At 37.5% G+C, this 24859-nt stretch overlaps 1 protein-coding gene across 8 annotated transcripts in view; it reads right to left on the bottom strand.

The window, feature by feature from the left end:
* The window catches only part of LOC120758783 (cadherin-12), a 578611-nt gene that overhangs the window by 309051 nt on the left and 244701 nt on the right, over positions 1–24859 (bottom strand). Inside the window, exon 1 of one of the 8 annotated variants that reach the window (XM_058421640.1) lies at positions 12787–12814. The exons of 6 other annotated variants lie outside the window; for them this stretch is intronic. The gene's annotated coding sequence lies outside the window, so the exon portion shown is untranslated. Of the gene's footprint in view, positions 1–5605; positions 5676–12786; positions 12815–24859 lie in introns of those variants that run through there. One more of the 8 variants, XM_040077451.2, reaches the window with a different exon arrangement.

Below are 24859 nucleotides of genomic sequence, written 5' to 3' on the forward strand. Positions count from 1 at the left end.
CATTTGTTTTCTCCAAGGCATATGACGCAAGGTTTCCCATGGCTGGACTGTTGTAAGCAAGTTGGACCTTGTAAGAAGGTAAATTACCTTGATAGTTTCAGCCGGGGCAGAGTTAATTTTCTTCATAAACTGATACCTTAAGTTTTAACTTTCATGTTTTCCAGATTCTGTGCTGCCTAGGGGTGTAGTTCTGAGCCTCATATTAAGTGTTAGTAAGCTCCCTTCCCAGAGTAGGTAGACAAAATAAATCCTTTTCCTGATGAGGACCAAGGACAACTTTCAGGCCCAAAAGCATAAACAACAATGGATTGAAGAGAGAAAACAAGAAGGATGAGACCTCACAACCTGAAGCTGTAATTGGACAATTATACCCCCATATGCTAATGGACAAAAGTTATAAAAGTGTAAGACCCCGTGACCGTCATCCATTTTGTGACCATTTCCAGTCCACCTTAGGTGTAGCCCTAGCCAAGCTCTTGTGCTGCCCAAGGTGTATCCTAAAGGCATTTCAATAAATACCTACTTTATTCTTTAGCTCTGTCCAGTCTGTTCCAGATCAGCCTTCCAAAGGCATCAGGACTATGTCTCAGATTTGTGCTGGAAACAGTGTTGATAACATGGGGATGCTTCTTTCTTGCTGACCTGTGCTTGTGCAGCATCAAGGTTTTTTATGCTTCATACTCTGCCTCAACAGCAAGGAGGCTAGAGCTGAACAAAAAACTGTCAGGGGACAGCTGACCCCAGCTGACCAAGGGGGCATTCCACACCACATGGCATCACACTCAGGATTTCATGCTCAGAAGAAGGGGGGGAAGAAGAAGGAAGCAGAGAATTTTCAGTGATGGCATTTGTCTTCCCAAGTCCCTGTTACATGTGATAGAACCCTGCTCTCCTAGTGGTGGATAAACACCTGCCTGCACATGGGAAGTGGTGAATGAATTGTGTAAATGAGTTCCTTGTTTTGGTATGCATGCATGCACAACTTTTGCTTTCCCTATTAAACTGTCCTTACCCCAATCCAAGAGTCTTCTCACTTCTACCCCTCCCATTGTCCTCCCCAGCCTGACTGGGGAGAGTGGGTGAGAGGCTGTGCAGGGCTTGGTTGCCAGCTGGGCTTATACAACAACCCTTACACACAAGGGTGCAGATTATCTCTGGTTATCAGCAAGCATATCTCAATGCTGACTAGGTTCCAGTGCTTGCCTGAGAAACCCTGAATAATACACTTTTTACACCTGGGGCACTATAAAAAAGATCTCATTATATCCCATTATTGTAATGGGCAACAGAATGCCAAGAACATATTAAATACACTACTAGTAATGAATATGACACAATGTAGAGAGTAGTTTGAACTCCAGCTGTTTTGCATAATCCTTGTAAGACTAACCATAAAATTATCTGATTATTTTTAAAAACAAATGTTTCTTATTCTTTCTTCTACTTTAATTTTGTTTCCTGAGTTATTTAGAAAATTAGTCCCTTCCTCCTTTTTTTTTTTTTTTTTTTTTTTTTTTTTTTTTTTTTTTTTTTTTAATATAGTGTTTGAGCAAAAAAAAATTACAGGCTACATCCAGAAGAAAATAAAATGGCCAGCACTGTTAGATATCCTCCTATGAAAGAAAGTGAAAACAAACTACATTCAATACTGTATCCTGGTCATTCTTGAATGACTTTAAACCACTTCAAACATTGACATTAATTAAAAAAAAAAAAAAAAAAAAAGTAATTTAACTACAAAGAAGAACACATTCTTTCCTAAACTATAACTTGGTTCATATTCATGCAGGAAGTTTGAAATGGGCTAATCATGTTTAAATGTTTGGTTTACCTTCACTGGAGGAAGCAAGGAAAAGAAGTGAAGCAGCACAGGCAGAAGATGCATTCCCTGATGATATTGGACTGTGATTTTCATTACAGAGACATGCAAGAAAAGTCTTTTTGAATCATGAAAATTTTGTAGGGAAAAAGAGAAGCAAAAATAATATTCAATGTTCAAATATACTCAGTGGTTTGACTATTCCTATTAAATAAAATAGCATTACAGGAAGCATCAAATGGATAAATTGTGGTAAAAATAAGATCTTACTTGATTTCCTATGCACCACTAATCAAGACTAAGCACTTCTTAAGCATGCAAATACACCGTCTTCTCTCCACATTTTCAAGAAGTCCTAATAAACCCCACAAAGTTCTGAATAGATGAACAGAGTACTTAGAACTGCCAGAAAGAGGTTCCTATCTGAGAAATGAGAGCTACTTTCTGAAATCTGAATGTGTTTCAATGTTTTTCCTAATTCCATATAGTAAGTAATGTTTTTTTAAGACCATGTCAATGGGGAAGTAAACATTGCCAGAAAATTAAAAAGGGGTCAATGTTCATGTGAATCCTTAGAATGATAGATCCTTTTATGTTGCAAACATTGCCTTGAGTTCACTGAAAACATTATAACTGTCATACCCAATATACAGACCTGAATTCTATCAGTAACAATGAAGACATTAATGAAGGTATAATCTTGTTTATTTTACAAATCTGTCTTGGACTGCACATTATTGATTGCAGCCAGCTGAGCTGCAAGTCTTGGATAATGAAGTCTGTGCAACTAAACCAATCCTCCTTAAGAAATATAAAACACCCAATCCCTACATATCTGCGTTAAAGGAATCTGATCTATAACCTGGCAAATCAAGTCTAGTTTTGCTGACTGTAAGCAACTAAGAGTAGGCAAGTTCTATCATATAGAATTAATGATATTTACTAGATGGTGAATGCTAACACAAATTTTTGCTTGGTGAGATGAATTAGTCACTTGAAAGTACTCACTTTCCAAATTGCCTTTCTGTCCTCAGTCTTATTATTTTAAAATGGCTGGTTTTGATAAAGACATTTTTTCACAGCTTAATGTAGTCCTACAGCATCTCTCTAGCAGTGCATTATGCGATGCAAACTTTATATTCAAGAAGAAAGGGAGAAACCATTTATTTCTCTTAGACATTACTTCAAATTTTAAGTATTTGTCAGATTCAATCTGCCAAGTATTTACATATTTATATATAGAGAAACATAAAGTATTTATATATAGAGAAACATAAAAGAATATTTCATATCCCAGTGGAAAGTAATCTTAGGTTTACACCTAATTTTCATCTGCTATTGATCAAGACAATTGAAGCAATCTCATTTCACGCCAGAAGATAAACTAGCTAGTATAACAGTAAAGAGGGAAGTACTGGATTCTGGACTTTTCTTCTTCCTCCTTTTATCCTCCAGTCAATCTATATTTTATTTGCAGTGATGTGGTAGATAAAAACACTATTTTTTTTTTTTTTTACAAGCTATACTCCAAGAAAATGTCTCTATTTCTCATAGTTCTAAAGTACTTCTATTTTCTTACCGCAATTTACTTTATTATTCTAATCTTATTATCTATTTTGTTTTCCTTTAGTAGGATCATCATTTTCATACTGCCAGCACTGTTATTGCAGTTCAATGTAGTTCACGAAGAGCCACTTACATTTATTTCTTAATTGTTCTGCACTTATAGCCTCTTTTATAGGTGCACTGCTAGGTGTTTTTCACACCTTTTTTCACAAGTTTGAAATTTCTAGCAGTTTTTTGTTTTGTTTTGTTTTGTTTTTTCTTATTTTGGAGTATAAACCATGTCAGTACAGAACTCTGCTGTATCACAATGCGGCATTTATATACAGTAAATTGTAGAGATTCAAATTTACTTCTCTTTTCTAATATCATCTTTTCATCCCTAGTTCTTATTCTTCACAATTTATTTTAGTCTTCACAGTTCCCATTCCTCTAGAATTAATCCATTCTCAGATGAACTTTTAACTTTTTTCTGAATATCCGAACTCCATGTGCTCAGCTTTTTGTCTTTTTCACTTGCTACATTATTATGCATGCAATGTGTTAATGCATTTACCTGTTTGGGGATCTTAACCTCCCCTACCTACTAAAGCTAAGATGTTCAGTATGTTCAAAACTGTTGGTTTTCCATACTATCATTCCATGGAGAATGATTAACATAGAGAAAAGAGCCTCCTAATGGACACTGAGAGCGATTATATTTACTGAAGGAAACAAATTCTGGCACAGAAGTAAGGGATATTACAGTCCTGTATTCTATTTTTAATGCAAAAGTTCCTTTTCTGAATTATAAGAAGTTTCTCCCCAAATGCTGCTAGATTCTTGCCATGAGTGACTCTAAGGTTGAGTTTTGAGCCACAAACTCCAGCATTTTGTCTTCAGCTTTGGCATGATAGCAAATGCTTCAAAAATAATGAAAAATGGAGCAAATATATAAGGTAGTATTCCTTCTCACCTTACAAGAGCCAAAAACACATGGCTAAAAGATTTGAAAGTTGCACCCAAAGCATTGCATTTAATGGACATCATGGAAACCATTTTCTCTATAATTTCCTTTTCCCTGCCTAACCATTAAATGTTTTTGGTTTTATCATTTGTCTGAAAGTTTCACTAGGGGCCTCATGCCTTTTATTTTTTTCTTTGCTCAAAAAGAATAATCAAATAATCAATTTACTCTTTTTTTTTTTTTTTTTTTTTTTTTTCCTTAAATAGCACATAAAGCATGAAAACAAGCTTGTAACTTAAGCCAAGTTAGAAGAAAAGGTTAGGAGAAAAGAATCTGTGCTCACATAAAGCAGTCACATTATTACTCAGTATAGATATTTATATTCTTAACTATTTGACCAACGTCATCACACTTGCTGTGCAATATGCTACTATCAGGGGCCATATAAAATTCTTTACCAATTATTGCATACATAAATAAAAGAATAAACTAAATTCCTGATAGTATCTGTGAGAAAAAGCTCTTCCAGAGTTTTACAAGTTATTTATGTCAGACTCTGCAGTTTCTCTCTCTTTTTTTTCCCTTTATTTATTTGAGAGAAAGAAATTACTGGAATAATATCACAACAATATTTTCATAGATTTGCAAAATGCTAATAAGGAAAGAGTTAACAGCTATTTCTGTTTATGATGAGAAGTTTCAAGAAATTGGAAAAAAGTTAATTGAATAAAGGCAAAAAACCCCCAAACTCCCGATCAAGAAAACAAACCTGCTCAGTATTAACAACCAAAATAATAGTGAGGAGAATGGAGAAGAGATAGCACTAAGCCAGAACAATTTTAAAATAAATTCTACCTAACTAGATTGACAGCCTAACACAGAGGAGGAAACAGACCTCATTTCAAAGAATTTTCGTACAAAATAACTTCTCTTTCACCCAAAAAAAGAGCATCCTAAAGTTTGGCTCAGAAAGTCAATGCAGAAGTTTTCCTTTCGTTACTGCTTATTGAACTCTTGAGCCCAAATCTTGCATGCTATCAGATTTGTAGTCACTCAGCAACCAATCTGTCATCTTTACTCCAGTTGTAAAAAGTTTTATCACCTTCCCACCTTTAACTAAGGTTTTCTATCCTTTCACTATGCTTCTGTGCTGGAGAATAAACCAAGAGCTGCAGAAAACCCCTACACAACCCTCCAGTTTAAAACACTTAGAACTTGTATAGCAAGTACTTTATGCCCAGTACAGCTGCTGGCAGAGAAATTGGCTGCGATCTTACCTCCCACGTCTCCTGTAGCTCAACCGCTTCCGTTGGGCAGTTGTTTATTTCTCTTTTCCTTTCATATCCCTGACCTTTTTTTCTAATGTGTTGAGCTGAGTTTGGAGTCACAGTGATGAATGAGATGTGATCATGAGAATCACAGTGAGGGTGCAGTGCGTGGGGCTGTTTCTCGGGCAGCATAGTAGCAGACGGAGGAGGGGGGAAGTGGAATTCTGACAGGTTTAGCTTGCTGACAGCCTATGTTTATAGACTCTGTAAAGAATACAGATGAGACAGAGAAAGGCAGAGACGACAATGACATAATAAATCTTAACCCCAGTGTTTTCTCTCTAAAAAAGTAAAGAAATAAAGTCAAGTTTGGGATGCTGTTAATGGTTAGGCTGCCACAGAACTGAACCTCTTCACTGTCTGCTTCGTTAGATGAGATTAATAGATACACTCCACTCCACTGTATAGTACTTCTGCCATCTGCACAGAAAATTGGAACCCTTTCCCCCATTTGACAAAAAAATACTTCAGGTAACAAATGAGTTAGGCAGTCTAGTTCCAATAAAGAGGGTAATAGGTCTGCATAGATTAAATAAATAAATAAATAAATAAAGTGGCAGAATAAAGACCAGCCTCTGTTCTGAAAGCAGCAGTCAATTCCTCAGCTGCTTCAAATACTGTGTTGCTTGGCTTAAGTTGAGCCATGCCAGTTTATATCAGGTGAGGTTCTTTCTTCTTGTTTTCATTTTTGAAAAATTCCAAGTAAACTTCAAGTAAATTCCAAACCACTAAATAAAGAATGCAAGATTTTATCTAATATCAAATTTTAAAATGCTTAAAACTTTTTCCCTCTCCAATGTCTGAGATACAACAGACGTTTCTTTCACTTTTTTGGATGCCTCCATCAAGAACATGACTTTTGTGATCTTTGATAGGCTATATCTTGCAGATGGAATTTTTCAGAGCTGCTCTCATTTCTCAAGTTACATTCATTCTTACAAGAGCTACAACATTTCATAATTCCCAGTTGTGAAAAGAAAAGAAAAGAAGAAAAAAAAAAAAAAAAAAAAAAAAAGAGTGTAAGGATGTAAGCTGTCACTACAAAATATTTTCTTTCTTTTTAACCAATTAGACTAGTCTTCTGTCTAGATTCTGAAAAAGGCAATACTGATTTCCTTTTCAGAAGTTATAAAATCTGTATCCATTTTAATTCTTCCGAGTCCAGTGTTAGGAATGGAATATTTAATATTCATCTAGCTGTCTTTGGTAGATTACCATGTTGTTGAATGCAATAAAGAGAAGGCCATTATACCCAAGTGAACTAACAGAACAGATCAAAGAGCACATCAAGCACATTAATTTAGGGAGAAAAACCACAATGAAACACACTTCTGTTTCCCCTCTGTCTTCCAATAGCAACATCTGCTTTCAGGCCAGGTATCATGTTTGTAATAGCTTATTTGTTAACTGGAAGCTGTTTGTGAACTTGTTCAGCCCCTCGAATTATGTCTAATCCACACTGCTGGGGGTTATTTTTGTTCCTTTTTGCCTTAAAGAATTTTTCCCCATGAATTACTAGGAAACAAAGTGCTGGTGCTTAGATGGTGCTTGACCCAGACAAAAGAAGTGGCTGAGGGAGGAGGAAGATCACACAAAGTATGGGGGATGGAAAAGGACAGGGCTGGGGGAGCTGAGGGTTCACTTCCTGCTCTCAGCATTTTGGAAGACCCACAGTCGGGCTGCTGCTTGCTGAGTGAGGAGTCCACTGTTAACGGAGGGTCTGGTCCTGGGAATTCTACCCCCATCCATCATCTGCTTGTGTGCCCAGAAATTCGGAGCCCCCTTCACCCTGCTGGAGCTGGGCCAGCCCTGCCCAGCTATCGTGGCTTCTTCAGCACTGCTCACTTTGCCGGGACACCCCCCTGCCTGCCGGGACATTCCCCCCTGCCTGCTGGGGACAATCTGCCAATCCAGCCACCAGCCCAGGAGTTTCCACTGTTCCAGCTTGATGCCCTCAGAGTCCCAAGAGATCAGACTGCCCCAGGCTTTGTGAAACAAAGCCCTTCGAGGTTCCTGGTTCTGTTTATTATTATTGCTGTAGTTGTTGTTGTTTGTTTGCCGTGTTATACTTACTAGTAAAGAACTGTTATTCTTTTCCTCATAGCCCTGCCTGAAAAGCCCCTTTAATCTCCTAAATTATAACAACTTGCAGGGAAGGGATTGGAATTCCCCATTCCTAGAGAGGCCCCGCCCCTCCCTAGGTTTGAACCTGTGTTTCAAACCAAGACATACACCAAATCAGTTCAGCCTTCCATCAGCATGTGAAAGTGCAGACAGTATAACCTTAGTTATGTAGTATGTGAAAGGCAGAAATGCACAGAATGAATAACACTGTTTCCAATAACCAGCCTTTAGAGCCAAGGCACTTTTGTTGGAACACAGGCTAAATTTATATAAATTAAGAAAAGAAGCAGGCTTTCATGTAAATCGGGGTTCATTAAGGCATGTAAAAAACCCAAGAATAATCACTAACAGTTTTCGAGAGAGAGAATGATTCTCTTCCTATACTTGTGGGGGGCAAGAGTAGAGGGTGGAGGGAAGACTTACATCAGAAGACTTCAAATGATTACATACTTCTCTCAATAGCTAGCGAAGTAGCAAAGTATCATTTTGATTCATACTAACAGATTGTTAACTTACAGAATTAAGCAAGTTTAAGCGGTTTATCCAATATCTCAGAGAAAGACAAGTGTAGAAAATCTGACATCCGATTTCCTGATCTAATTCTGAAATGTTGCTGCATTAGACAAGCCTCCTTTCTAACTGCCTGTCCCAACCCCCCAACTGCTGTATTAAATGCTTTATACTTATCAGGTTCTTTATATTTTGGACAAATAATTTTATTTCTTCTAGTATCTCTAGATAAACAATGACAAAACAACAAAAAAGAAATTATCTACAAGAAATTACATTTCTCATTGTTGTTTCCTTTGGCACCCTTTTAAAATGCTTTCAGCTCTTCTCTAATGGAAGTAAGGAGGATGTGAAAAAGAAAATAGTAAAAAAAAAGGTATATAAATAGAAATAAAAATGTTAATTCATTAAGTCAAAAAAACAAGCCAGCAAACAACCACAATTAATCAATTTACATATCTGGTACTCACCAGAGAACCAAGCTTATATAGTCTATTGAAGCTACTGTCAATTATTACACATATTTCATGGTAGTTATAGTTCAATTTTTCATGTACATCTACAGCTGAAATTTGTCAAATTGATAAACTAAGGCTTCCTGTTTTACTGGCTTCAGCCTTTGCAGTGTTTCTTACAAGCAGATTACAACAACAAAGATAGATTCTGTGATTAGTTTGGGAAAAGGGGAAAGAAGGCAACCAAGTTTTTACAATTATTCCTGTGTAGTCATAATTCTAGCTCTTATGATCTGCCAGCCTGTGACAATAATGGTCGTTAATGCCCATGCCAGACCTTGTCCTTCTCTCTATTAGTCTCATAATTCTACACCTCAAACCAAAAATTGTAGCTCACATAAAGAGATGAAAAGAGTACTTTTTCTCCTGAGCAGTAATGATTTTTAAAAGCATATGCATCTCCCCAGCATCTTGAGAGTATAAAAACAAACCTAACCTCTACAGTCAAGAATCCTTACGTTTTGTTCTTTGCTTTTCAAAAATTTCTCTCTGGGGGTGTAGTTGAACGTCAAGGAAAAAATTCTGGTAGAAAAATACATTGTCTACCCACCCAAAGTCAAACTGCCGTCTCAGCTGAGGATGCTGTCATTCAGTGTTACATTCAGATGAAGACAGAATGAGTGAGACTGCTGCCTAATACGACTAACATCAGTGGAACGGTTTCATCCCAAACCTGGAGACTAGTTCTATTCTTATGCTAAAAACCATAAAGTTTTGACTCTTTCCAGACTATTGCCCAAACAAATCTCTCTTAGTCTATGTAGGATGTAAAATTCTAACACTTTAACTATTTATTTATAAAACTGGGGACTAGGAAGAGGTTTGTTTGAGGTTTAGATTACCTGGTCATTCCACTTAAAAATGGAAAAGGGCAAAGAAGCCCACTTGAGTGGAGCTATCTAATATGCTATTTTCCTAATAGAGAGTTTTGTTCCTGTATTATCAAACAGCTGAGGTTTACAAACAGCAGAACTGTTACCAGATCATGCATGGATCTGTAGAATTATCTAATCTCCAAACCGGAGTTAAAAAAGTATCCCAGCAAGCTGAACAGCATCTAAACAATTCAGTGAGATCTCAAATCACACCCTTTTTTTCACAATGACCTAATCTTTGACAACACTGCAGAGCTAACACAGCCAGTTTTCTGTGAAAAATCTTCTAGCAGTGTCTTGGAAAAGAATAGCCTGATCCCTAGAAGATACTCTGAGGGAGAAATAGAACAGAGGAGTGGCTCAGGCTGTGCATACCAGATTGCAAATGAATAAAAACATTCTCAAATAGTGTTCAAAATTAAGTGGTTAATCAAAACACTGTGCAGTAAGTAGCCTCATTTTAGTGTGAAGGCACAGCAGAGGATGAGCAAGAAGTGCAAATCAGAACATGGATCACCTTCCTGAGGCACTGCCACAGTCCAGTGATAGAAGAGACCTCATTGCTCTTCTTTTTTAACCACATATGAGGCAGGATTCACCCAGGGAATGAGGTTTAGTTATGGAGGAAAAGTTATCACACATAAAACTTCAGGAAATGTAATTTGCATGAGACTGTGCCCACTTTCAATTTTAGTGATTTTTTTTTTTTTTTTTTTCTTTATTCCTTAAGAGTAAGGGAAAAATAACTTTGGACTGGTTGTAGTTTGGAAAAGAGAAATCATAGCCTTCCAACCTCATTTTCAGAGAGCAGACTAAACTCTCCCTTGTTTTTTGTTGGGTTTTGTTTTGTTTTGTTTGTTTTTTATACTTATTAAGAGTTTGACTTACAGACTATAGGTATATAAAAAGATATAGAAAATCTACCACCTTCTGAAAGGTCAGACAGAAGAGCTTCTTGGGAAGTTTTCATCCCAACTGCTAAGATTTGACTGGACATTCCTCTTAGTGCAGCATTTGATTTTGTTATGACCAAAAAGATAACCTGGGGTATGAAATTTATTTACAACTTTATTTGTTACATTACCACACATTGCTAGCTTTCACATATGAAACAGAATCTGAACTTGGCATACAAAAAATAGTGCTGGAGCTCATTAAATCAGTTCAAAAAATATAGCAGGATAGCATCCCTGTTGGAAAAGTTGAATTTGGTGTCATCATCTTTCTCAAAATAAAATGTTCATGATTCCTCTCATGAACTTCTAGCATATGAAACAAATTTAGACAATCTGTTTTCTCAAGAACAGAAGAAAATTATTTCACATATATTTAAAAAAATAAACTAAGACAGCAACATTAGCATTTTTCCCATTCTACCGTTTGGTCAGTGACTTTTACACCTTTTCAAGAGTCTTTAAAAAGTACAATAATATTTTTTCTAAATACATAGGGAAATCTTCAGAGTAAAGTCTCAGTAAGTCAGACTTCATTGTCGAAATTTTCCCAATTAAGGAACCGATTATTTGTCCCAGTATGAATAACAGTACATCTCCATGCTAATAATGGAAACTGGTTTATATCCATAAGAGTATATAGGCACATGTTCACATATATAGCACATATATACACACATATATATGCAAGTTTAAAGCAGAATAGAATATCTGCAAGTTAAGATACTACCAAAATATACAATATAAAATCACAGCTAAGTTATAAAAACACATGCTCAAGCCCATTACCAGCAGAGCTTGGTGTTATTTTGGCAGCTGTCTTACAAAAGCTTAAAATACAATATGCAATAGCACAAACCCTGGATATAAAATTACTTTGTAACATAGCTAGCCTGTATGCCATTTTACAGTCCAAAACAAGGAGTATAAAGTAGAATTTAGGAGTAAAGAAGAATTTATCAGAAACTCTTCCCCATAGAGTTTAGATTCTAAACATCTCTATAGTGTAAAGAGATTATATTGGTTCCTGTAGGGTAAGAAACAAGAAAGGAAAAAGAAAAAAAAGAAAAAAAAAAAAAAATTATTAAATACTCCTGTTTACATCCCTGGATCTTACTCTATTTTGAATGTATTTTATTTACCTAGATAAAATGAATGGCCTTTAGGATTAGACCAGATCACGTAGCATTAAAAGAGAGAATTGTAAACAGATTTTAAACATATTTAGTTATATACACAGACTTTTTCACTTTATTTATCCAGCATACTAACAGTTTGTAATATCAGCAAAATCCTTTAGCTGTAATAAAATGTGCATTTTTCCCATCACCTATTTCTTCTTCTCTTTGGTATACTTTGTGAATAAAAATGTGAAAAACACAGTGTACAGTACTTTAATAAGAATGAACACCATATTAATAATTCTACTATTTACCTTCCAACGGTGAGCCATTACAGAGATTCAACTAATTCCTGAGCTCCTTGCTGAATGACAACAAATGCTGAAACTGCCTGCCTTGGACCCTTCTGCAGTGGTAGGTAAATATCAAATAGACTTCAACTATGACTTATTGCATCATGAAGTCCACTATTTAACTTCTCTAGTCCTGTGTGAATTTTAGTACACAATGTTTAAGTCAGCATACACAGCACTCCGGTGCTGTCAAGAGGAAAAAAAAAGCCAAAATCAACTAAAATTCAAGCCAAAGTATATTAAGTATATTAATTATATTAAGTATATTAATACACACGACAAAAAGAATATGAAAGACTTTTTCTCATGTCTGAAATGCATACAATTGGCAAAGAAGTAGCAAACTTATTACAGCTTGCCTATTCCATTATAGGTGTGTATGTATGTATATATGTGTGTGTGTGTGTGTGTGTATATATATATATATATATATATATATATATATGTATTCTATAGTGATTGACTTCATTTACGGTAAATGTCATGGGTATACGCATTAACTCACTAAGCAGCATGAGTATTTGGCAAAGCAGACAAATAACTAAAGCAGTTTTGTTGAGTAAAGCAAAGTTTTTATGCAGTTAAGAAAAGTTTAATACACTGCAGGAATAATTACATGTCTAATTCATGGTTTTGTTTTGTTTTATTTGGGGTACCTGCTATTATAAACATTTCTTACCAGCATAAGAATTTTCTGTGTAATTTTCTGGCTTGTCTTTATAAATAGTCATCCTTTGAAGATGTCATCCTTTGAAGACCTGGAGAGGAAGGCAAGACTGCTCTGTTCTCCAGAAAGTAGCTATGGAAAGCCATAATATAATGAATATAACTTCTTATCTATTCCTGTTTGAATCTGTTTCTTCTAACAGTTTCTGAAACTATTATATTATATCTTCAATAAGGATATAAAGCAAAATTGATTTTATTTCACCATATTTCCTTTACCTGGCTCCATAGATGAATTAAACATCAATATTTAGGCTCCTCATTTATTGCCTAAATGGCTATTACTGACTTTGAGGTGTCTCATGTAGGGAACAATGTCTAGAACCCTCCAGAAAAAGCCTGATAGATCACTGCAATTTAAACAGAGAATATTACATAAAATGCCTTTGCCACACAAATGATGGCATAAAAGGAAATAATTTACAACAAGAAAATATAAATACATTCATTAATTTATTTTATGATTTTTTTTCAATCTTCACTGATGCCTTTGAAGAAAGCACATAATTTTTTAATGAGTGCTCTGAAATAAACAAGCAAACAAAAAGACTTTTTTTGCTCGTATTTCTGATCAATAGGAAATATTTGTCACTACAATGCTTCCTACTTGGTCACAAAGCACAGAAGAACTTTTATTCTTATTTCTCCTTGAAGTTAAGAGGAGGACTGTCTACATGTCTTGAAGTCAAAATGAGGGAAAAAAACCCCAGGAAGCTGAAAGAAACCAAAATATTTGGGCAATTTGTGTGCATGCAAAGCAGAAAGCAAGAACCACAAATGAAACATCTTCATTCAGGAACTAAAAGACATAGCTGCAAGTTTCCATGACTCTTTCACAAACTCTTGAATTATGGCTATGAAGCATGAGAGGAAAGTGAAAACATTGATCAGACTGCCAGACAAACTTTGGCAATAATTATGCAGAAATAGCTCAAACACGTGCCAGATTCTATAATCTCATCCTTATTCTGAAACTGTCTAGCTGTAAAACCTACACTTCTAATTCATGCAAACAAGTATTGAGAAACATTATGTCTCATTGTTCAATTATGTCCCTCCCTAAGCAATATTTACATTTCCTGTACTTCACACACAGCTAAAACTAGTATTTCTGGATGTGTGTCTCTTGTGCAGAGAAGACTTCACGTATTTGAGCAGGATGTACATTTCTGGGGTACCTATAGGATATTAGAGGATCAAATACTTGACTGTAAATTCATGTGGATAGACAACTAAAAGAAAATAAAACCTCAGTATATTCTGGCACTTACTTAGAGGTCAGTGAATCAGTGAACCTCAAATCAATTAAAATTTGGTGAGCTGTAATGTTCAAACCATCAGCACTTAAACATTCAGGAAAGTGTCTGCATTACAGGAAAGTTATTATTCAGCCACTACTTGTCAAGTCTGATAAATGGCCATCCCTTTTGGCTTACTAAAATGCATTACCACAGGCTAGAGTGAATATTACCAGACTGGAACTGGTAAAATCTATGCCCTACGTAGGATAAAAAAAGGTGGCATGCATTTCTTTGTATGAAATAACAAAGTGAGAAGTAATAATCATTCACATACTTTACACATTACATATGGAGACAAATACACCAATATTTCTTAACTATATGAATAATTACCATTAAGTAAATGAATAACATTTTTAGAACTCTATGTGTTACATGGTGTTACAACACTTCATTATTACTTCACTGTCTCACATATTTAGTTTTATGAGATGTGAAAAATTATGTAGCTGCATCTTACTAAATTAAATTAGACACCACATGTAGTTTAAGCAATTGCTGTAATTACTCTTTAATTTCTAAAATACATATAATAGGAATACACAAATGATATAAAGCTCATTTTTATGTAAACAGAGTAATTAATACAGAAATCTCAAACTCTCCTGACTGTCAAAAGCAATATGTTTGCAAACTTTAGGAAGGGCTGGCACAGTGCCTTCAAAGACTTTAAAAGAAATTGGGTAATCAGCTTTCAGCATAATAAACATATGCATACAGCATATAAATGAAATTTAATATCTATTATATAACAAACACTCTAGGATATGAAGCTATGATTCACCATTCCCACCCCCCCCCCCCCCCCTCTGGATAATAAAGACTAATTGTAACTGTCCTCATTTGAATTGGAAAACCCCCAAAATCTCACTACTAGTATGCAAAATGTTGGAGGTGGCTTCTACCACATCTGTGTTTTCTTTTGCTGGTCAAATTTTACCATGCACAGTTCAAGCTGGACAAAATGTCAGAGAAAAAAGGTAAGACTCGGTGTATGAGTTACTACTGAGCTTTTCCATTTTCTCAGAGATAACATCACTATTACCTTCACCAGTGTTACATCAACTTGAAACTATCCAGTGCAAAAGGAAGTTAAAGCATTAGTGTATATTAAATAACAGCCATTTATAAGAGAATCTCAGTACCAAGGCCAAAGAAACTATAAAGCTGATGGATCAAAAGGAACAATATAAACATATCTTCTGTATTTTACATTATGGGGTGCACTTCACATATTGTACAGGTTCCTTGGAATAAACACTGGGTTAGGTTATGCAAGTGAAACCCTACTTGTCACTATTTAGTCAACCTTATTGTTGAGTGCTAATGTGGAAACACAGAGATTATCCTGCATCTATATTTTTTCTTTATTGTTAGCTTTCAATACGTCTTTCCCAGGAATCCAGACTATCAGAGTTGTGGATTTTTTTCTAACCATTGGAGCATTTTGAGGGAAAGGACAGCAGTTCACACATTTTGTAATGATTTTCTTCATTCTGGCCTAGAGAATATTCATAGTGCTCATTTATGCTGATCTCCTACAACTACATTAGGAAAACAGTCCTAGATACTCCATTGCTTTTTAACTTACTTAGTAGAGACTAAGGGGCATTCACAACAGGAGATATATATATATATATATGTGTGTGTGTGTATATATATATATATATATATATATATATAAAAATGTTTGCTCAACAACTATTCTTGGTTTTCTATTTAAATCTTTCAAGAATTCATTGTCATAGAGAAATTTTCCTTGAGTAAAGTGCAGAGAAACCTAGAGCCAGTTACAGAACAACTTGACTGATATTCTACATCTCTCTCTCTGTATATCTCAATTAGTGACAGATAAGCTGTAGAGAAAAAATACAATAAATGAAACTTTTCACAAAAAAATCTTTCTGAAAAGGAAAAGCTTTATGAAATCAGGAAAATTCTGTAGATTATTTCTGGTATGAATGCTCTCTTCAGGAAGAAGTATTTTATAATCGCTCTTGCCTGATGATCTGGTAGAAACCTGGTTCCTGAAATCTCATTATTATATTTGCTTGCAATATAATATTATTTATAAAAATTATTTCAATTCAGAAGAATGTCCTTCACAAGCATGCATCTTATTTATGGGGATTGTCTGTTGCAGTACAAGGGTTGTACACCAAACAGAACAATAATCATCTTTATCTTGATTTTATAAATGCAAACCATGTAACACATGCAAAGTTTAACCAAAGAATTTGTCAAAACTCATACAAGATGTGTGTAGCAGAACCAAATTTAAGACAATCAAGTTGCAAATCAGTGCCTTAAGTAGAATATGAAAGAGAACTTTCAGAAGTCTCATTGTTAGAGATCCAGCTGTAATGTACAGGATCTCTACAGATGTTGATCCTGGTTTCCTTGTTACTTGGTTTACCAATTCAACTGATCTTTCAAGGGAAAAGGGCGACAGAAAAAAACAATCATCTACTTATTTCTGCAATCATATATACCAACTGTATTAAATTCTAGGTAAAATTCTGCGACCATTTCCATAAAATTCTACCAATGCTTTGCAACAAGTTACGTACAAAATGAAACTATTTTAAAGGATGTTTAAGGTTATAATCTAAAAATAAATCTAAATAAATAATCTAAAAAAACTCCAGCCACATGGCACTTTCTCTTGACCAATCTCTAAGTCTCTAAAAAGGAAGTTAAGTGTAATCAGATCTGTAATTCATGATAATAAGGAAGTGACTTTCCCAAAACTCAGGAAAAAGTCAATGGAACAGTATCCCACTCCAATCAGTGATAATTATCTGAATGGGAACAACCTACTTTTACCTGAAACCTCTTGTGCTTTTGTTCTCTATTGATATGCCACCAGACTTACTCTCAATTGGAATAGCTTCTGATTTGCTTCTGGCAGAGGACAAAAGCACCGAAAATCATCAGAGAAAAACAAAAATTTTTTAAAAAAGGAAGCAATACATTTTGATCTTGCAGCATTAGCTTTGAAAAGACTTTTCTTTCTGGATGGTCCTTGTTAATTCAGTACTGCGTGACTGCTAAACAATGGTTTAATCTTTAGGAAGAAGCTTGTCAACGTTTGTAGGGTAATTGAGGGTTATACTATAGTACTTATCTGAGTACCCAAGACAAATCCCTCAGTCTGCTAAGTGCTTTTTTTCCCTGTTTTCCAAAAGAGACAGTGATAGACTTTCAGACTCCTTGTATTCTGCAGGAAAACAAAACAGTTAGAACATCTTAATTCACTAATATTCAGACAAAGGTTTTGCATAGTTATCTATTAATCTTCCTCTAAAAAAACCCCACAGTGATAACTGTTTAATATGTATTGGTCAATATTGAATAATGCACAAGCGTGGTTGACTTGCTATGAATATCTATAGCCAGTGGGCTTAAATTCATCTAACATTCCATAGCAAGACAAAGTATGCACACAGAACACAGTCCCACATCTGGATTTTAAACAAATGACAATCCAGTAGAGTGGTGGGGGTTTTTTGTTTGTTTTGGTTTTGTTTTTTCCCTCAAAACACTACACACTTCTCTTCTCATAGATTTCAGACAGCCTGAGGACAAGCAAGGTTACTTGTCAATTTATAGCTAAGTTTATACCTGTAGGGTCCCATGGGGCTCTAAGACTCAAATGAATGTCCATTTCCTTTATGCTGCACTTGGGCTTTTGAGACCCATGTCCTCCAAGTGCATTACTGCTGCCTGAGACTCATTAATATGGCAAGACAGGAATTTTAAGTGATGAGCTGTGAAATGTTGGACTCCTTTTAGGATTCTAACAGGTAGTTTCACTAAAGGTCTCTGTACCATTAATCCTGCAGTACTCAATAGAAATAGATAACAAAAATACAGTAGAGACATATTAATGTCAAGCAGTAAAGGCAATTCCAAACACAGTAGTAAAAAAAAGAATAAGAATCCAGCTAAGGTAAGAACAAGTTTAGTGTTAACACTTACCGATAACTTTTCAGCTATTCACTTTCCTCCAGTACTATTCTCCTCTCTTGCCTGTTCCTACTGATACACTTCAAATGCTCCTTTATTTTCAAAACAAAATATGGTTCAAATTATTTTTCTCCTCTAAACCTTTGTCAGTACATTCCTTACTCTGTTTCATTAGGCACTGCCATATAATCATGTAGAAAGAATAGGATTCATTTGTGAAAAAGAGACAATTATTCAACTGAACAGTTACTGTTACAAGAAACAGAACACTTTCTGCAGGATTCCAGGTTTTATTTTCCTTTCTAACCAGTTCAGGGGAGCAGAAGCAGCAGGAACTGTAACACTCAGTAAATAATTCACAAAAAGGTAGACAAGATATTAAAATTCCAGCAAAATATTTACTGACTTCAGAGTCCAAATTAGCTGAATGACCTGCCAACTCCAATGGATTTCAAAGACTGTCCTTAAATATACCCTTACTTTATGCAAAATCAGGAATCTTATCAAGACTTTACATATTTACTCAACTCGTGTCTTCAGAAGTCTTGTCGATTTTGGTTTTGGAAGACATTATTCACTTGAGGATCTTAGAAGAGAGCTAAATACCATTCTACCCATTAGGGAATTTACAGTAGGAAGGTTATTAATGCAGCTGAAGGACAGAACATATGTGTTGGAAGACAAGGGCAGATGTAACAAAAGGAACTTTTTACTTCTTGGCATAAACCATCATAAATATGTAAATATGATCTCCATACACATCAAGACTTTTCCACAAAAAAATATAGGATGGGTGAAAAAACATCTGTCCAAACTCTTGCCAAAGCATAGCTAATTTCAAAGAGTAATAAAATTGTTCAGGCTCTTGTATGCTCTACCAATTTTCTTGATAAACTACCCTGTAGTAGAACAGGCATTATAATACCTTCTTTTCCTCTCAGACAAAATTCTTTAATAATGCAATACATGGTCTTGGTACTTTCTTTGTGTGAACTACCAAAAGTGTTTTTTGTAAAAACAAATCTGAAGACCACAGCAACAATAAATTCAATGACAATGTAGGTGAGAGAGAAACACAAATGAAAGCAAATGATGTTTTAATTATGAAAATTTAAAAAGGAGAAAATAAGAAAACCGAAAAATTAACCCCAAAACCAAACCAAACAAAATAACCAAAATCCCCTAAAACACAAAAAAAAAGAACAAACAAACAAACAACAACAATAACAAAACCCAAACAACAGCCCTCCCCTCCAAACCAAACCAGAACTAATCCCCCACCCCCCACCCCCCTCAAAAGCCCCTTCTTCTTTCTGGTCTAATGACATTTTTGCAATAAATAAATAAATAAATAAATAAATAAATAAATAAATGTGGATATTTCTGTAATGTTTTTGATCTTATTAACAGGACATCTTCCACTGTCTAAGAGAAGCCAGAACACAACTAATACTAACCACATGTTGAGTTTCATTTCTTGTTTTGTCTTCTCACAATGACTTTTGCCAAGTCAGTATATGACTTTTGCAAGGCAGTATGCAATCTATGGCTGTACTGAATCATTATCTACCCATAATTTTCCCCTTGGCAACAGCTCAGCTACTGAGATTGTGACCAATGCCTCTGTATCGTACAAAGGATTCAGAAGGGGTGCTACGGATCAGAAATCTCTTTCCACATAATTGAACCATTTTCAAAACTGCCCTTGAAGCAGGATGAGTTTATCTTCGTAGTAAGAGAGGTTAAAATTAGTGTGATATATGTCCTAAAGTTAATTCGTGTTGATAGATAAAATTTAATATCATCTAAATAAATGTAAGGTTTTATTTTAATCCAACAAACTCTGAGTTAACTCAGAGTTAAGCAACTCAGAAGAGAGTGCAGGAATTCCTCTCGCTTGAAAGGACAAGGGAGGGGGAAGCACGAGACATAACATGATTAAGAATTACCAGGAGGGAGACACAAACATGCATTAACTACCAGGAGAGAGACACAAACATGCTTTGGCTACAGGTCGTCAAAAAGGAATGTAACATCTGCTCTGAAGTTACTTCATGTTAATAGAATATAAATTGTAATACTGAATGTATGATTATAAGTCCTGTATAAAGTAGCATGTTAGAAGTTAGGTTTTGTTTTAGCATTTTGTGGGTTAATTTGGGAAGACGGGGGATTCAACAAAATACAAAATATCCCTAGCCTGAAAAGGTGTGGGAGGGACACAGAAAGAGCTTGTTTGAATTACCAGAGAGGGGGCCTAGAAACTATCGCTGCCGGGAATCCCTGAAAGGATACAAAAGACAACGGAAAAAGAAGATACAAGTCCGGAGACCAAGATAATCACTTCAGATGGATATCTCTACTCGTCTCCGCCGAAATTAACATATACACGACACACCCGGGCTCGGCCATCAACGGCATTGTTTCACCCTACCGGTCTATTCAGACCTCCGATACCAGGACTTGAATAATTAATGAAGACGCCTCGGAGAGGATAACGTCAGAATTTCGGACTTCACTCCGCGATCTTGTGTATAAAAAGGGGTGGCCGGAGACCAGAAATTGTGAACTTGGGGGGGATACCAGGCTGACAGAGCTTGTTATCCGTGTTCACCCGGCATCGATCCCGGGCTCGGTGCTGTCCTTTTAAATTGTGGCTTTCCGAGACTGATATTTTGTCTCACAATAAAATTCTAAATTTTGATACTTTGAATTTGGTCGATCTTATTTATAACAATTCTGGTGACCCCGACGTGATTGGAGTGATACCGGGACCCCCGAGGGACCCCCGTCTCTGACCAGGAGGCGCACTGCTGAATTCAGCGGCCTGGCAGAACTGGGGTATCCGGGAGGAACCGATCAACCACACGACGAACAAAACGGCAAAAGCCACATTTAAAAGGGAGATAGGCGAGGTCAGAGCTCTCGGGGAACTCGGGGAGGTTTTTCTTTGGAAGCAGAACCTCCGGAGCCGCGGCGAAGAAATCTACTCATAAAAATCTACGTGCACGAAGAATCCACGCAGGAAAAGGATCGTAAGTATTGCGTGGTTGAGTGGGGAGTGACCGAGCGTGTGAGTGAGACGTGATTTTATCACGAAGCGAGTGGGACCCCAAAATCGCAGTTCCATAGTCCCGCGAGGGGCGTGGTCGGTTGCGGGGGAAGCGAAAGTTTCGGGGGTAAAACGCACCTCACACGTTAAGCCCTGAAAACTCGGGGAGTTTTCGGAAAGGGGGGTCGGTCACAGGAAGGCTGGGAGGGAAGGTTACGTCCTTACAAGAGTTCCGGGGACTGGTAAACCTTCCAGCCTTGGACCAGGGACGGTCCGGGAAGGAAGTAAGGAGAAGAGAGCTCGCACACACCAGAAGAAACCCGGGGGGGGAGCGATCACCCACAAAGGGCTAGTATCTGGTAAACTCACACCATGGGACAGACAAAAAGCAAAGCTAGCAAAAGGAATCTTAGGAAACCAAAGCGGGGAACCGGTAAAGGAATCCCTGAAATCCCAGTTGAGAGCCCGCTGGGATGGATGTTAGAACATTGGGAAGAATGCCCCATAAGGGAGAGAAAATCCAAGAAACGGATGGTGCATTTTTGCATAGAAGTATGGGGTGGGGTAGAAATACGGGATCACGTAATTTGGCCCGTGTTTGGAACATTTGAAGAATGGATATGTAAGGCACTGGTACGTTATGTCGGAGAAAAGGGAACTGCGGAAGAACGGGAATATGCTGGGGTCTGGGGTAGAATTGATGCAAAATTACTACCCATAAGGATAAAGGACCCTGCCGATGTTTCCGGGGATAAGTGGGAGCCTTTAGACAACTTGCCTCCACCTTACATAGTACCCTCACCCCCTCCCCTCCCTGAGCAAAACAATCCACAAAACCCGGGGAGATTGGGACCCCCTCTGGGACGGAGGATCCCTATATCCCCGTCTCTCCCCTCTGCCCCTCCGTTGGAGTCACAGACAGTGGCTCCGGTCCCACCGGTCAGGCTCCCTCCCCCGCTAGAACCTGTACAAGCCACTCAGCCACTGGGAGGGGGGGACACAAAGTACAAACACCCCTGCACCAACAAGGGATGACCTGTTGCCTGATCTAGATCTGGCGGCTTTCTTTAATTCTCCTGCAAACACACAGCAGGGTTGGGCAGAAGCAAAACACTCACCTCCCGCTAGGAGGACTAGGAGACAGCTAAAGAGGATGAATGAGACGGAGAGTGAAGGGGAGGGTGAAAGAGCAAATCTTTTCCCCTTAAGGGAAATTCCCACTGCTCCAGGAATTATCGGGTACGTAAACATCCCGATTAATACCAGTGATGTGAGAGCCTTTAAGAAGGAGATGGGAAAGCTTATGGATGACCCTTTAGGGGTCTCCGAAAGGCTAGACGAGTTCTTGGGAACTAGCATCTATTCGTATGAAGATCTCACAGCTATTCTCAGATCCTTGTTCAATACGGAGGAAAGGGAAATGATCAGACAAGCAGGGATACGGGAATGGGAACGGAGGAACCCTCAGAGCACTCCTGGAGATCAGAAATGGCCAAGCCAAGATCCCCGATGGAATGCTCAAACTGAGGAGGGTAGGAGAAGTATGATTGATATGAGGAACATCATCATACAGGGAATTAGAGAGGCCGTGCCCCGGGGACAAAATCTGAGCAAGGTCTTTGGGGAATGTCAAGGGAAAGATGAGACTCCCACTGAATGGTTGGAAAGGTTGAGAAAAAGCCTCCAGATATACTCTGGGACAGACCCTGATTCTCCCGTGGGGGAGGTACTATTGAAAACCCAGTTTGTAGCAAAATCATGGGAGGACATCAGGAAAAAGCTGGAAAAGATTGAGGGGTGGCAGGAGAAGGGATTGCAGGAATTACTGCGGGAAGCCCAGAAGGTCTACATGAGAAGGGATGAGGAAAAACAGAAAATACAGGCTAGGGTGTTAGTGGCTGCAGTAAGGGAAGCCCAGAAACAGGAACGCCCACAAGCTTCGGAGAAACCCTTAAGGAAAGCACCTCCGAGGGGAGCCACGCGCCCGCAAAAGGGGACTTCAGGAAAATGGGTGGAAGGAATGGAATGTTTCTATTGCAAAAAGAAGGGACATATGAAAAAGGATTGTCCAAAGAAGATAAGAGATGAGAAGATGTTTCGGGAGGACTAGGGAAGTCGGGGGCTCTATCTTTTGGGGTCCATAACATCAGGAGAGCCCTTGATAACATTAAAAATAGGACCCCAGGGAACAAAAATGGATTTTTTGGTAGATTCAGGGGCTGAGAAAAGTACATTCAAACAGTTGCCCCCGGGATGCCGAGTAAGTAAAGATTCTATGGTAGTTATAGGAGCTAAAGGGGAGCCATTCAAGGTACCCATAGTTAAGAACGTGGAAATAGAATCGGAGAATAAAATTTGTTTGGGAGATATGTTGTTAATAGAAGAGGCTGATTACAACCTGCTGGGTAGGGATTTGATGGTTGCACTGGGGATCAACCTCATCATAAGGAATTCACAGATTACGGTTAGCATATACAAACTAACCTGTGAAGATGAGGACAAAATTAATCCCAAGGTATGGCATACAGGGAAGGAAGCCGGAAAATTGGCTATGGAACCTATATCAATTGAGATTGAGAAGCCTGAGGATCCCATAAGGATCAGGCAGTACCCAATCCCTTTAGAAGGGAGGCGGGGGCTGAAACCTATAATAGAGGATTTGATCAAAAAGGGCATATTGGAGCCGTGTATGTCCAGACACAATACCCCAATACTGGCTGTTAAAAAGGGAGATGGGAATTATAGGTTAGTGCAAGATTTAAGAGCCATAAATGAAAGAACAAGAACTCGGTTCCCTGTGGTGGCTAACCCCTACACCCTTCTGAATAGGATCTCCCCGAAGGATACTTGGTACAGTGTTATAGACCTAAAGGATGCATTTTGGACCTGCCCTTTAGCTGAAGGCAGCAGGGATTTTTTTGCATTCCAATGGGAGGATCCAGACACTAACCGGAAACAACAGTTAAGGTGGGCCTCACTTCCCCAAGGATTCATGGACTCCCCAAATTTATTTGGACAAGCATTAGAAAAGTTGCTAAGTCAGTTCTCCCCTAGGAAAGGGACCAAGATCTTACAATATGTAGATGATCTATTGGTGGCTGGTGAAACAGAGGAAGGTGTAAGAGAATGCACTATTGATTTGTTAAACTTTTTAGGGGAAAAGGGATTAAAGGTAGCAAAACAAAAGTTACAGTTCACAGAATCTGGGGTGAAATACTTAGGGCATTGGTTAGTAAAAGGGAAAAAGAAATTGGACCCTGCAAGGGTAGCTGGAATCATAGAACTGCCCCCCCCTAAAACCAAAAGACAAGTACGTCAGCTATTGGGGCTGCTAGGTTATTGTAGACAGTGGATAGAAGGATATAGTGAAAAAGCTAAATTTTTGTATGAAAAATTAACTGCAGAAAAGATCAAATGGACAGAACAGGATGATAAGGAATTAGAGCAATTAAAGGGTGCTTTGGTGACTGCCCCAGTATTAAACCTCCCTGATATAAATAAGAAGTTCCAATTATTTGTAAATGTAGGAAACCACACAGCACATGGGGTGTTGACACAAGAATGGGCTGGGGATAGGAAGCCTGTAGGTTACCTTTCCAAACTATTGGACCCTGTAAGCAGGGGGTGGCCTACATGTTTACAGGCAATAGTAGCAGTTGCCTTATTGGTAGAAGAAGCCAAAAAGATTACTTTTGGGGCTCCCA

Source organism: Hirundo rustica, chromosome 1 (assembly GCF_015227805.2).
Source record: "Hirundo rustica isolate bHirRus1 chromosome 1, bHirRus1.pri.v3, whole genome shotgun sequence".
Taxonomy (NCBI): Eukaryota; Metazoa; Chordata; class Aves; order Passeriformes; family Hirundinidae; genus Hirundo; species Hirundo rustica.